The 14,495-nt window shown below is 37.3% G+C and overlaps 1 protein-coding gene across 3 annotated transcripts in view; it reads left to right on the plus strand.

The window, feature by feature from the left end:
* TET1 (tet methylcytosine dioxygenase 1) overlaps positions 1–14,495 on the plus strand; it is a 130,258-nt gene that overhangs the window by 92,689 nt on the left and 23,074 nt on the right. The gene's annotated exons all lie outside the window — the stretch shown is intronic.

The following is a 14,495-nucleotide window of genomic DNA, read 5'->3' on the forward strand; positions in this document are numbered from 1 at the left end:
GAGCGGCTGGGCCCGTGAGCTATGGCTGCTGAGCCTGCGCGTCCGGAGCCTGTGCTCCGCAACGGGAGAGGCCACAACAGTGAGAGGCCCACGTACCACCAAAAAAAAAAAAAAAAAAAAAAAAAAAAAAAAAAAAAAAAAATCTACAAAAAAGAAAAAAGAGTCTTATATGGATACTTAATAGAGGAATGAAGAAAAAGGAGAGAGAGGAAATGAAGGTAAATTATTTTAAACTAAGGAATCTAATAAACCTTCAACTGGTAGATTGTATTGCTCCAAACTTACTTTTCATCTTGCATAGTTTACATTTTGCATCTTGCATAGTTTACATTTGACCTGTATTTGATATTAAACATTAACGTAAATCAAGCATCTTGTGATTTTATGTACATTTTCTCATCTCTGTGTGCAGACTTATGTGTAGAAATAGTAGTTGAATTCTATCCTACTTTTTAAAAAATTAATTTATTTATTTTTGGCTGCGTTGGGTCTTCGTTGCTGTGCATGGGCTTTTCTCTAGTTGCAGTGAGTGGGGGTTACTCTTTGTTGTGGTGTGTGGGCTTCTCACTGCGGTGGCTTCTCTTGTTGCGGAGCATGGGCTCTAGGAGCACAGGCTTCAGTAGTTGTGGCGCACGGGCTTAGTTGCTCCGCGGCATGTGGGATCTTCCCGGACCAGGGATTGAATCCGTGTTGCCTGCATTGGCAGGCGGATTCTTAACCGCTGTGCCACCAGGGAATTCCCTCTATCTTACTTTAATCAATCTGCTCTTGCCTCCTTTTCTTGAAGGGAGGTGTTAGGGTTAGGTCACACACAGAAAGCCTAAAAACAAATTATAACTGGGTAGCACAACTTTCTAAGCCAGTTTCACAATGTTTTGCCTTTGTTCTTAACACTGTTTTAATCTTGGAAATGTCTCTTTGCCAGGTGGTCATTAACACTCCTCCTTAATTGTTAGCTTTTGACAGACATTTGTGACTCTTCTCTGCCGTCACTTTGGATCTGGTCAGGGAGTAGTTACCTTGTTATTCAGTAGATCTTGGTGGAAAGGGTGATGTAGTTTCTTGGATACAGTAGGCTCTATTAACTCCCTATACTACCCACCCACCCACCCCCCTGCCCCACCCCAACTGAGCCTTTGAGTTGGGAGAAGAATTCAAACAGTAAGCCTTCCCCAGATGGCTCCAGTGCTGAGCAATTCACACCAGGCCACCAGTTCATGGTTCCCCTACATGGGATCGTTTATTAGTAAATAGAGCAGGTGTGGCAATGAGTATGTACAAGTGAATGTTTTATTGCCTATTTGGGTGTGATGTGACCAGAGTTTTTGGGGTGAGGTGTAAAGCAAGCTGAAGTATCTAAAAGTTTTAAAACTATCTAACCTGGATTTACACATTTATATAATCTTCAAAGACTTCCCTTTTTTTATTCCTTTGTTCCAGGTTTCTGCCTAGTTATCTGCCTTGGTTGTCTTCACCCTGTACCATTGTACTGCTTATTTCTGTGCCCAAATCAGGCACCTCTTTGTGTATTACCATGTCAACATAATAAAGGGGTAGTTGGTGTCCTGGGCTACTTGTTTGCTGTCTGCAAAATCTTGCTAATGTGAAAAAAACATTTTATACTTCAGTGATCAAAATTAGGCAAAAGCCAAGAGGTTGATGCTATCAGTTGATGTTAAACTGACTTACATTTTTCACTGTCCTTGCTTTTCTTTTGTTATAAAACATTTTTCTTCACTTAATCCTACTGTCCACTAATGTACCATTAGAACTACTTTTATGTTAGCTTGCTTGCTTATAGAGTTCTCTTTTTTTTGGCTGCGTGTGGGATTTCTCTAGTTGTGGTGAGCAGGCTTCTCATTTCAGTGGCTTCTCTTGTTGCGGAGCACAGGATCTAGGTGCACGGGCTTCAGTAGTTGTGGCTGTCAGACTCTAGAGTGCAGGCTTAGTAGTTGTGGCGCATGGGCTTAGTTGCTCCGCGGCATGTGGGATCTTCCCGGATCAGGGCTTGAACTCGTGTGCCCTGCATTGGCAGGCGGATTCTTAACCTCTGGGCCACCAGGGAAGTCCCATAGAGTTCATTTTTTAAGGAAACTTTTTTTTTTAAAGGAAACTTTTTATTGAGCTATAATATACATAAAGTACACAACTCACAACTGTGTAGCACATTGAAGTTTTACAAAGTCAAACCATCCAGATCAAGAAATAAATTATCACCACCTCCCCAGAACACCCCACATGCACCTAATCTTACCACCACCACCCCCAAAGGATGAAGTTCATTAACTATAATATACAGGTGGATTTAAATGGATGATTTTGGTTTTGTTCGCGGGGGGGGGGTGGCCACCATCATTTGTGTTGAAAATTTAACCCTACTTTTCTCTCACATGGGTATGGATAAGCTCAAAAGTGATCTCTCTTTGGTAATATACCCGACACTTGACATAAACGTTGCTCCTAGCTGTGATTCTAACCAAGTCCTTCTGTGGAGCCCAGATTTTTATTGGAGCTGATGTAGGACCCTAGTCACTGCTGCATCTTTAGAGCTAAGATTGTATTACAACAATTATTTTATTTGCTCTTTTTTTAAAGTAACATAGTTCTATAATGTTTATACAATTATTAAATTTTAAACTAAAATTAAATTCAGTGTTAATTTGAAGTATCCAGTCAGAAAATTAAAGTTCCATATTAAATTAAAATTAAATTTTAAAAGTCTATTATTTTCAAAATTTATCTTAGTTTTACCCTCTGAGATGATGATTAGCAATTTTGGGTATACCCAAACTAAGAGCTAGGATGTTAAAAATTGCAATTAAAAATTATGGGGCTTCCCTGGTGGCGCAGTGGTTGAGAGTCCGCCTGCCAATGCAGGGGACACGGGTTCGTGCCCCGGTCCGGGAGGATCCCACATGCTGCAGAGCGGCTGGGCCCGTGGGCCATGGCTGCTGAGCCTGCGTGTCCGGAGCCCGTGCTCTGCAACGGGAGAGGCCACAACAGTGAGAGGCTCACGTACCAAAAATAAATAAATAAAATAAAATTAAGAAAAAAGAAAAAAAAAAAATTATGGACAACTGCTGAAGCATGTTAAGCAGAAGAGTGACAGTCAGTAAAACTTCTGGTAAAAACTCTTTATTCTATAACTTCCTAAATTTGAAGAAAGTTTGATTAAATGAACATAGGATTGTTTTCGAGCACAGGCTACTCAAGAGTTTTTGATTCTCTTTGCATACTGAAATAGAATATATAGCTCAATTCTTCATGGGTTGTTTGAATGCAGTATTAGAAATTATAAAAAAGGCTTCAAAGAAATTGCTTAATGTAAAAAAAGGCTGAAAAAGGATGGATTTTTCCCAAATTCTTAATTTATAATACTTAGTAAAGAATAAATCTTTTTCTTGTTGTTAAAAACATTTTTACTATAAAAAAATTAATCTACTGGTGAAATTTATTTTGTCATTGTTTACCTAGTAAGTAAAAAGTCAATATCTTGGGACTTACCTGGTGGCACAGTGGTTAAGAATCCGCCTGCCAGTGCAGGGGACACAGGTTCGAGCCCTGGTCCAGGAAGATCCCACATGCCGTGGAGCAACTAAGCCTGTGTACTACAACTACTGAGCCCACACGCCACGAGCCAGTGCTCCACAACCAAAGAAGCCACCACAGCGAGAGGCCCGCACACCGCAACAGAGTAGCCCCTGCTCACTGCAACTAGAGAAAGCCCACAAGCAGCAACGAAAACCCAACGCAGCCCAAAAAAAAAAATCCACTTCATTTTCCACATGTCCTTTTTTTTCTCCCCCCCTAAATATTTATTTATTTATTTATCTGCTTGCACCCGGTCTTAGTTGTGGCAGGCGGGCTCCTTAGTTGCGGCATGCAAGTGGGATCTAGTTCCCTGACCAGGGATCGAACCTGGGTCCCCTGCATTGGGAGCTTGGAGTCTTAACCACTGCACCACCAGGGAAGTCCCATGTACATGTCCATTTTTGTTGACATTGTTCACTGACCCACTAGGTTAGACCGTTGCTGGGCTGGTACTGCATTTTTTGCTATGATTTTGTAGAAAAGTTTTAAATTTAGAAGGACATTTCCCTCTCTGTTGTTTAAAAAATCTTTTTCATGACTTAATGTTCATTTAATCTTTCATATGAACTTTAGAAACAAGCTAAATATATCTTAGAATCGGGAGTAGATTAGTGGCTAGAATTTAAATCTTTTAATGTCTAACCTTCCATCTAGGAACAGCTTAATTAAGATTTATTTACATGCATTTCCCTTAAAGATAATCCTTACAGCTATGTTTAATTTAAGCTGTAAACCAAACCTCTATTTGGTTATTGCTGGTATATATTAAAGCTGTTGAGTCCTCAACAGTTATAAAGAGCCACCTGTTTTACTCTCCTTAAAAATCCAGTAGAGTTTTCTTTGATTCTCTTGAATTTTCTAGAAAGAATTTTGTATAAAAAATAATTGTCTTCCAATTATAATACCACTTGTTTCTTTTTATTTTTTTTATCACATTGTCTATTTGATCTAAATTCTCACCTTTAATTCTAGTTTTCAGAAGTAATAGTTTGATTAGCCTTTGTATGTTCAAATATCTGCAGGTACCAGCAAATGTAGTAGTAATTCTGATCCAACAAACAAAATGCTGTGTTTCCAAAATAACAATTACAAAGTCTATATACCAGTAAGGGAAATTAGTGATTATAGTGGAAGATAATTAAATGTCAGTATACCATTCATTGACATTACGAATATTTTTTTGTTTTGTGCAAAGCAAGAATGTATATATCTAATTTTCTCTGGATTTTGGAGGCAGGGGAATTAAAAGGCTACTTTACTTTTTCTGTTACCTATATAAATATACTATAGGTAGAAGCTGAGTTTGCCTGCTATAGTGGAAACTGCTCTTGGTCTTTGAGACCCTTCTTTCTATGCCCTAAGAATATAAAAATATTGTTACCTACAGTTACCTCCTTATAAATTGCAAGAGTACTTTGTTTCTTCTCTCGCCACCAGTTTTTATATCCTTAGTAAAAAATGGCCCTAGGGGCTTCTGTGGTGGCGCAGTGGTTGAGAGTCTGCCTGCCAATGCAGGGGACAAGGGTTCGTGCCCCGGTCCGGGAAGATCCCACATGCCGCAGAGCAGCTGGGCCCGTGAGCCATGGCTGCTGAGCCTGCGCGTCCGGAACCTGTGCTCCGCCACGGGAGAGGTCACAAGAGTGAGAGGTCCGCGTAACGCAAAAAAAAAAAAAAAAAAAAAAAAGGCCCTAAACCCACTAGAGCACCAGAGTTTATTTAGAATATCCCAGGTTATCACTCTTGATCCTGGTCTATCGTGCCTTAAGATCTCACTGTGGGGAATTTAAATAGGTTGTTCCATTGAGACCAGGGTAACAGAAATAGTTTACGATGTACTTTTCAGAGCTATACATAAAGAGGCTGTTAAGGCAAAACAATTTATAACCCAGGACAAGGGGACTCCATCATAGAAATGCTAAGAAATCTTTTACTAATGATCATCAGACTGATCTTTCGTCTCCACTTCTCTGAAAGTACTATCACAATGATCACTAATACCTTAACTGCCAAAGAAAGTCTAGATCCTCAAAACCTTTCTTCAGCTGTTCAAACTGTTGATTACACTCCTTCTCAGTAACATAGCTTTCCCCAAAAGATCACTCCTCAGTAACTCAAGTCAGCAGCCTGTCTATAATATGTCTTCTTAGGTGAAGAAGGCATGGCCATACCTCGTGTTATCCATGTGCTAATTACTACTTCCCTGTCACTTGCCCCTTGAAAATGGCATGTAGAGGGAACAAAGAGGGAGGAACCAAGAGTAACTTTTGGAAACGAGGTTCCAGGAAGGACTTTGGGGAGGTGTTGACCTTTGAGCTACATCTTGAAAACAGACCAAGCATTATCTTTATGTCAGAGATCCCAGAAATAGAACCAATTATGTATAATAATTTAATAAATGGAGTCTTATAATCACAGAAGCCATCTGGTATGGATACAATTGGCGGAATTCTTCCTTAAGTAACACCCTTACCTTGTAGACTGGTTTTCCAAGAATATGAGAATTGCCTTTGTACTATCTTTTTTCTGGTGGCAAACTCTTTTTCAGTCTTTTCTTTTCTTTTCTTTTCTTTTCTTTTCTTTTTTTTTTCTTTTTCAGTCTTTTAAGAAGGGTCTCCTCCATGAAACCTTTCCACTCTCTCCAAACAGAAAAGAGTATGACCCTACTTTGCACCCTTATTCATACAAACCTCTCACAAGTGTCTTATATTCGCCCCTAACAATATCACAGTAGAAAAATGCATTGCTGATATTTTCTGCATTAATGGAAATGACCCTTTACGTTCAATTTTGGGTTTCACTTATGGTATTATTTGATCAGCTTCCCAGGTAATTATAATTTGCAGCATATCATGTTTAGGCAGAATAACATCTTGCTAACCTGACAGTATTTTGGACCTGGCTACTAATTGCTTTATCTAAATTCATATACTTAATTTATATCATCAATTTATTTCTGACATCTAAAACAATACACATTGAATATTCATTGCCGCACAGATTGAGTATAACCGAAAAGAGATATTCCCCCATTGTTCATTCCTCAGGTTATACAAAGATTTACTTGTTGCTCTTACATTGTTTCTGACAGTGGCCTGTTTTTATTTTTTTTACTTTATTTATGTATTTATTTTTAAAATATTTATTTATTTTGGCTGTGCCGGGTCTTAGTTGTAGCACAAGGGATCTTTAGTTGCAGCATGCAGAATCCTTAGTTGTGGCAGGTGGACTCTTAGTTGCGGCATGCATGTGGGATCTAGTTCCCCAACCAGGGATCAGACTCGGAGCCCCTGCAGTGAGAGCACAGAGTCTTACGCACTGGACCACCAGGGAAGTCCATTATTTTTAAAATTATTTTATTTTTCAGCTCTTGGACCGTGTATCTTTTTTTTTTTTAATTTATTTTATTGAAGTATAGTTGATGTGTAATGTTGTGTTAGTTTTGGGTATACAGCAAAGTGATTCAGTTATACATACATATATATATATTTTCAGATTCTTTTCCATTATGGTTTATTACAAGATATTGAATATAGTTCCCTGTGCTACGTAGTAGGACCTTGTTTATCTATTCTATATGTAATAGTTTCCATTTTTTGTTTCTCCTAATCCCAAACTCCCAATCCATCCCTCCTGCACCCTCTCTCCCCCTTGACAACCACAAATCTGTTCTCTATGTATTTGGGTTTATGTCTATTTAAGTATGTGAGTCTGTTTCTGTTTTGTAAATAAGTTCATTTGTGTCATGTTTTAGATTCCACATATAAGTGATATCATATGGTATTTGTCTTTCTCTTTCTGACTTACTTCACATGGTATGGTAATCTTTACGTCCATCCATGTTGCTGCAAATGGCATTGTTTCATTCTTTTTAATGGCTGAGTAGTATTCCATTGTGTGTGTGTGTGTGTGTGTATCTCACATCTTTTTTATCCATTCATCTGTCAATGGACATTTAAGTTGTTTCCATGTCTTGGCTATTGTAAATAGTGCTGCTATGAACATAGGGGTGCATGTATCTCTTTGAATTATAGTTTTGTCTGGTTATATGCCCAGGAGTGGGATTGCTAGATCATATGGCAACTCTGTTAGTTTTCTGAGGAAGTTCCATACTGTTTTTCATAGTGGCTACACCAATTTACATTCCCACCAACAGTGTAGGCGGGTTCTTTTTTCTACACCGTCTCCATCATTTATTATTTATAGACTTTTTAATGATGGCTATTCTGACTGGTGTGAAGTGGTACCTCATTGTAGTTTTGATTTGTATTTCTTTAATAATTTGCAAAGTTGAGCATCTTTTCATGTGCCTGTTGGCCATCTGTATTCCATTTTGGAGAAATGTCTTTAGCTCTTCTGTGCATTTTGTGATTGGCATGTTTGGGTTTTTTTCTTGTTGTTATTGAGCTGTATGAGCTGTTTGTGTATTTTGGAGATTAATCCCTTGTTGGTCACATTGTTTGCAAATATCTTCTATTCCGTATATTGTCTTTTCATCTTATTTATGGTTTCCTTTGCTGTGCAAAAGCTTATGTTTGATTAGGCTCTTTAGAAACTTACTGTTTTTTATCAGCTACTTTCCAAAATTGAGAGCATAAGGTCTTCATTTCCTTCTCCAAATTAGTTTGCAGAAGTATTTTTTTCCTTGATAGTTGCTTTTGATGTTAATTTTTCTAGAAATTATAGGAGGATTTGATTAGACACAGCTTTAATAGCTACCCAGAACTCTTTTGCTCAAATAATTTTGATGATAATTTAGAGAAAATAGAAAATGCACGATTTAAACTCAGGAGAGAAATAGTGATAGTAATACAATGGATTTTAAATACAAATTTTAATCAGAAAAGTTGTATCTAATACATTAATTAATGAGAATGGCTTTTCCTGTGGAAATCCTACTTCAGTTTTCTCTGTGATACAAAGTATTGAAATGTAGTGGTCACAGGGATAAATACTAAGTACGGGAATAAATTCTCAGAGCATACCAATCTCTAATCACTGGTTATTTTGATTTCAGCTGCTGTTTACATTCTCAGCATCATCTCTAAATGTATGAGTGTCCTATCTTAAGTTAACAGTAAAATATGTTAGAGTAGCCAGAATAATCTTGAGAAAGAAGAGCAAAGTTGGAAGACTCACAGTTCCATATGGCCAGGCAATTCCACTCCTAGGTATATACCCAAGAGAAATGAAAATGTGTCTATATAAAAACTTGTTACATGAATGTTGATAGCAGCATCAATCATAATAGCAAAAGTTGAAACAATCCAAATGGCAACCAATGAATGGATAAACATAAAGTTGAATATCCATGCAATGGAATATTATTTGGCAATAAAAAGGAAGTACTGATAAATACTATAAACATGAATGAACATTATGCTAAGTAAAAGAAGCCAGAAACAAAAGGTCACATATTAGAGGATATCCTTTGTCCCAAACAAGCAAAACTTACAGAAATACAAAGTAGAGTAATGGTGGCCAAGAAAAGAGAGAAATTTGGCATGAGTGCTAATGGGGTTCTTTTCAGAGAAGGAAAATGTTCTAAAATTATATATTGGTGGTAATGGTTGGCCAATTCTGAATGTACAAATAACCATTGAATTGCATACTTTGAAAGGATGAATTTCGTGATATTTAAATTATGTTTCAATAAAGCTGATATCAAAAGACAAGTGGATGGTGGGACTTTCCTGGTGGCACAGTGGTTAAGACTCCATACTCCCAATGCTGGGGGCCTGGGTTTGATCCTTGGTCAGGAACTAGATCCCACATGCGAGCCGAAACTAAGGAGCCCACCTGCCACAACTAAGAAGCTGGTGGGCCGCAACTAAGGAGCCCACCTGCCACTAAGACCTGATGCAACCAAATAAATAAATACATATTAAAAAAAAAAAAGACAAGTGGATGGTATTTACAAAAGCCATTTATTTTAAACATTCTTTATTCCAACATTATTCAATTTGTGTTATGATTTTAGCACAAGTCCTAAAAGAATGTGTGATGTTTCACAGATATAACAATTGCATAGCATGTAATATAAGAATAAATATTAAAAAGTGACAGGACAGTAGTCATGATCATTACATTACTCAGATGTTTGGGTGCATCATTTACCATCTAAAGTGAGTGTCAGGCTTCCCTGGTGGCACAGTGGTTAAGAATCCGCCTGCCAATGCAGGGCCCTGGTCCAGGAAGATCCCATGTGCCGCAGAGCAGCTAAGCCCGTTCATGGCGCTCTAGAGCCCGTGAGCCACAGCTACGGAGCCCGTGTGCCTATATCCCGTGCTCCGAAACAAAGAGAAGCCACTGCAATGAGAAGCCCACGCACCGCAACGAAGAGTAGCCCCAACTCGCCGCAAGTAGAGAAAGTAAGCGCTCAGCAATGAAGACCCAATGCAGCCAAAAATAAAATAAAACAAATTTATAAAGTGAGTCTGTCATGAGGCCCCAGCTTCAATAGCTTACCAATCAATACTTGTTCCAGTTACCAAAAAAGTGTGGTTATCTCCAAAAGTTTTAAAATTTAGACTATTTGTATCACTTAAAATCTGTTTCTGAAATGAGAGTTTCCATCTTATTAATAGTATCACTTGGTTTTGAAATTTTCATAAAATGCAACCACATTGGGTTTTTGTGGGTTCGTTCAACAAATATTTGATGAGAGCCTCCCATAAGCTGAGTTCTGTGCTCAGAAGCCAAGTATGCAGTAATAAAGAGACATAAAATAGTGGGTAATATTTATTAGATCCGAGGTCTGTGCTACTATAGAAAGGTTAATAAAATTGCTACAATGTCCTGAGCCAGTAAATGACTAAGCAGTTTCTGTTTTTTGTTTTAAATTTAGGTTAAGGTACACTTTTAATTTTAGTGTGATATACATGCAGAAGACTTCAGAAATCCCTAAGGTCACAGAATTTTTCTAAAGTGTACACACTGGTGTAACCAGCAGTCAATATTACAGAAGTACTCTTGCACCCTCCCAGTCACTAGCTACTCCCTAAAGAGTAACCACTCTCCTGCCTTCTAACATTATTGATTAATCTTGCCTGATTTGAACTTTATGTAAATGCAGTCTTCTAATATGTATTCTTCTGCATATGTCTTCTGTCGTCTTCCTCACGGCATTATAATTGTGAGATTAAGCCATGTTGCTTGTAACTGTAGATCATTCTCATCTCATTGAGCCATTCTTCTGGTGGTTAACATTTGGGTTTTTACCAGTTTTGGGTCGTCATCAATAGTGGTGTTATCTTTAGGAAATATAAGAATACATTTCTGTTTGTTATATACCTAGAAGTGGAATTGCTGAGGGGGCGGGATATGCATATGTGCAGCTTTGGTTGATACTAACACATAGTTTTCCAAAGTGGTTATCGTTTTTTTACGTTCTCATATGAGTAATGTACCAGTGTTCCAGTTGCTCTACATTCTTATCAACACTTGACATTTTCTATCTTTTCCATTTTAGACAATCTCCTGGGTCTGTAGTGCTTTTTTTAAGAAGACTTTCCTCTCTTTTTTATTGTGGTAAAATAACACATAATGTAAAATTTACCATCTTAACCATTTTTAAGTGTACAGTTCAGTAGTTTTATGTATATTTACATTGTTGTGAAACAGATCTCCAGAACATTTTCATGTTGCAAATCCGAAACCCTATACCCCTTAAACCAACTCCCTATTTTTCTATGACCCTAGCCCCTAACACCATTCAACTTTATGTTTCTATGACTTTGAATATGATTTGTAAGTAAAATCATAAAGTGTTTGTCTTTTTATGACGGGCTTATTTCACTTTGAATTATGTCCTCAAGGTTCATCCATTTGCCACATGACAGGATTTCCTTACTTTTTTTTTTTTTTTTTTTTTTTGCGGTACGCGGGCCTCTCACTGTTGTGGCCTCTCCCGTTGCGGAGCGCAGGCTCCGAGGCCATGGCTCACGGGCCCAGCCGCTCCGTGGCATGTGGGATCTTCCTGGACCGGGGCACGAACCCGTGCCCCCTGCATCGGCAGGCGGACTCTCAACCACTGCGCCACCAGGGAAGCCCTCCTTACTTTTTAAGTCTGAATAATATTCCTTTGTGTGATTCAATGAACATGGGTTTGCAAATATCTGTTTCAGACCTTACTTTCAATTCTTTTGGATAAGTATTCAGAAGTGGGATTGCTTGGTCATATGGTAGTTCTATTTTTAATTTTTTGAGGAACTTCATACTGTTTTCCATGGCAGTTACACCGTTTTATAACCCCACCCACATATGTAGTGCTTTTAAGTTTCTTTACTTTGCTAGATGACTCATAATGTTGAGCATGTTTTCGTATGCTCAACATCTGTTTGGATATTGTCTTGTGTTGAGCCTATTTAATTTTTTCAGCCAGTTTTCTACTATGCTTTTATTACTCATTTGAGGAGGTTCTTTATATATTTTGGGTAAGAATAGTTTGTCGATTATATATATTGCAGCTATGTCTCCCACTGTATTGATTGCCTTTATACTCAATCTTTTGTTAGTTAATGATTTGATAAACAGAAGTTCTTAATTTTAATATATTCCAGCTTCTTAACTTTTTCCTTTAGGATTATTAAATTTGGTAATCTATTTTAGAATATTATACCTATTCCAGGTCTTGAAGGTGTTTTCTTCTAAAAACTTAATGATTATCTTTCATAGTTAGATCTAAAATATAACTTGTCACTTGTGTGAAGTAGGCATCAAGATTCTTTTTTTTTTTCCCATATGGATGTCTATCCAGTACCATTTATTGAAAGACTGCTTTTTTGCATTTCACTGCAGTGTCAACTTCGTCATACGTCAGGTGACCATATTTATATGGATCTGTTTTGTTCCACTGATTTCCTTATCTGTCACTGAACTAATACTAGAGTATCTTTTTTTTTTTTTTTTTCCTTTCAAGGCTGTTTTTATTTTTCAAATGTCCTGAACATATTCCCTGATTTGATCCATTTTCAATAGCATTGAACTTTTTTTTTTGAAATTTACCAGATTCAAAGCTCATTATTTGAAAAAACCAGTGAGCTCGATCAGCACATATTTGGTCGATTGAGTATTGACAAAGGTATTGAAGCAGTTCAATTGGAAAAGGGTACTTTTTTTCAATAAATGATGCTGAAACAAATGGATATTTATATGGAAAAAAAACCAACCTTGAGCTTTATCCCACATTATACACAAGTGTTAACTGAAATGGCTCATAGACCTCAGTGTAAAAGCTGGAATTATAAAATACAGAAGAAAAGAGAATATTTTTATAATTTTCTTTTAGGTAAAGTCGTCTTAGGACATAAAAAGCAATAATCATCAAAAAAGATAAATTTGACTTGATTAAAATAAGGCATTTTGATTCTTTGAAAGATACTATAAGAGATTGAATAAGCAAGCCAGATATATGATTACAAAACATACATCTCACAAAAAATGCCTTTTATCAATATGTAAAGACTTCTTACAATTTAAATACTAGAGTATCTTAATTACTATAACTTTACAGTAGATCTTGATACCTGGTAAATCACTTTCTCTGTCTTTGTTCCTTGTCACTTCTTGGTCCTTTGCATTTCCATATAAACTTTGCAACAAGTTTGTCAATTCCACCCCCAAACAAAACTAATTCTGGTAGAGTTTTTTGTATATATATATGAATTTATTTATTTATTTATTTTTGGCTGTGTTGGGTCTTTGTTGCTGCGCGGGCTTTCTCTAGTTGCAGTGAGCGGGGGCTACTCATTGCTGTGGCTTCTCTTGTTGCGGAGCACGGGCTCTAGACGCGTGGGCTCAGTAGCTGTGGTGCACACCAGCTTAGTTGCTCTGCGGCATGTGGGATCTTCCCGGACCAGGGATCAATGCTGTATCCCCTGCATTGGCAGGTGGTTTCCTAAACCACTGTGCCACCAGGGAAGTCCCTCTGGTAGGGTTTTGATTGGAATTGTATCAAATCTGGAAACCAATTTCGGGGAAATTGACGTCATTATAATAATTACTCTTTCATGAAAATGGTATCTCTCTTCATTTGTTTAGGTCTTCTTTAATTTCTTTTAATAATATTTTTATAGTTTTCAAAGGTCTTATACAGGTTTAATACTTGTCTTACTCCTTTTAGACTGCTATGAGAAAATATCAGACTGGGTGGCTTATAAACAACAGAAATTTATATCTCACAGTTCTGGGGTTTGGAACTTGAAGATCAGGGTGCCAGCATGATTGGAGATCCCTCCTCTCTTTGTGTCTTCACATGGTAAAAGGGGCTGCATAGCTCTGTGGGGTCTCTTTTATAAGAACACTAATCCCACTCATGAGAGCTTCCCCCTCATGACCTAATCACCTCCCAAAGGCCCCACCTATTAATACCATTGTTGGGATTTAGGATTTATTTTTTGAATTGGGGGTGGACATAAATATCCATATCATAGCAATACTTAAACAGCTTATTAAACCTATATCTGAATTTAAAGACTCATTATGTTTAATTTTCCATTATTCACTGAAGGAAATACGCAAGATCTGACAAAGGCACAAATACAATGAATACAAAGCATTTTAGCATTTCCCACACAAAGACTGGATCACTATAACTTTGTTGGTGTGACAACATGAAGATTATCTGGTGTAATTTTGTTTGCTACAATATATCATTTTGCGTTTGAGCTTATTTGAAAGCAAATGTATTCTTATTTGGCTGTTAAAGGACATATAAATATAGAAAAAAATTTTAATATACGTAATTGTGTTTAGGGGGAAGGTCCTAAAGCCAACTCTACTCAAGGGATGCCTTGGTAGCAATGATTGTTAACCATCTGGAGTGACAGAAGAAAGTGATATTGGGTAACTAACATCTTAAGAAGTTTCATCTCAAGTTTTTGTAATATTATAGCAGCAAAAATAGA

Source organism: Phocoena sinus, chromosome 16 (genome assembly GCF_008692025.1).
Source record: "Phocoena sinus isolate mPhoSin1 chromosome 16, mPhoSin1.pri, whole genome shotgun sequence".
NCBI classification, from domain to species: domain Eukaryota; kingdom Metazoa; phylum Chordata; class Mammalia; order Artiodactyla; family Phocoenidae; genus Phocoena; species Phocoena sinus.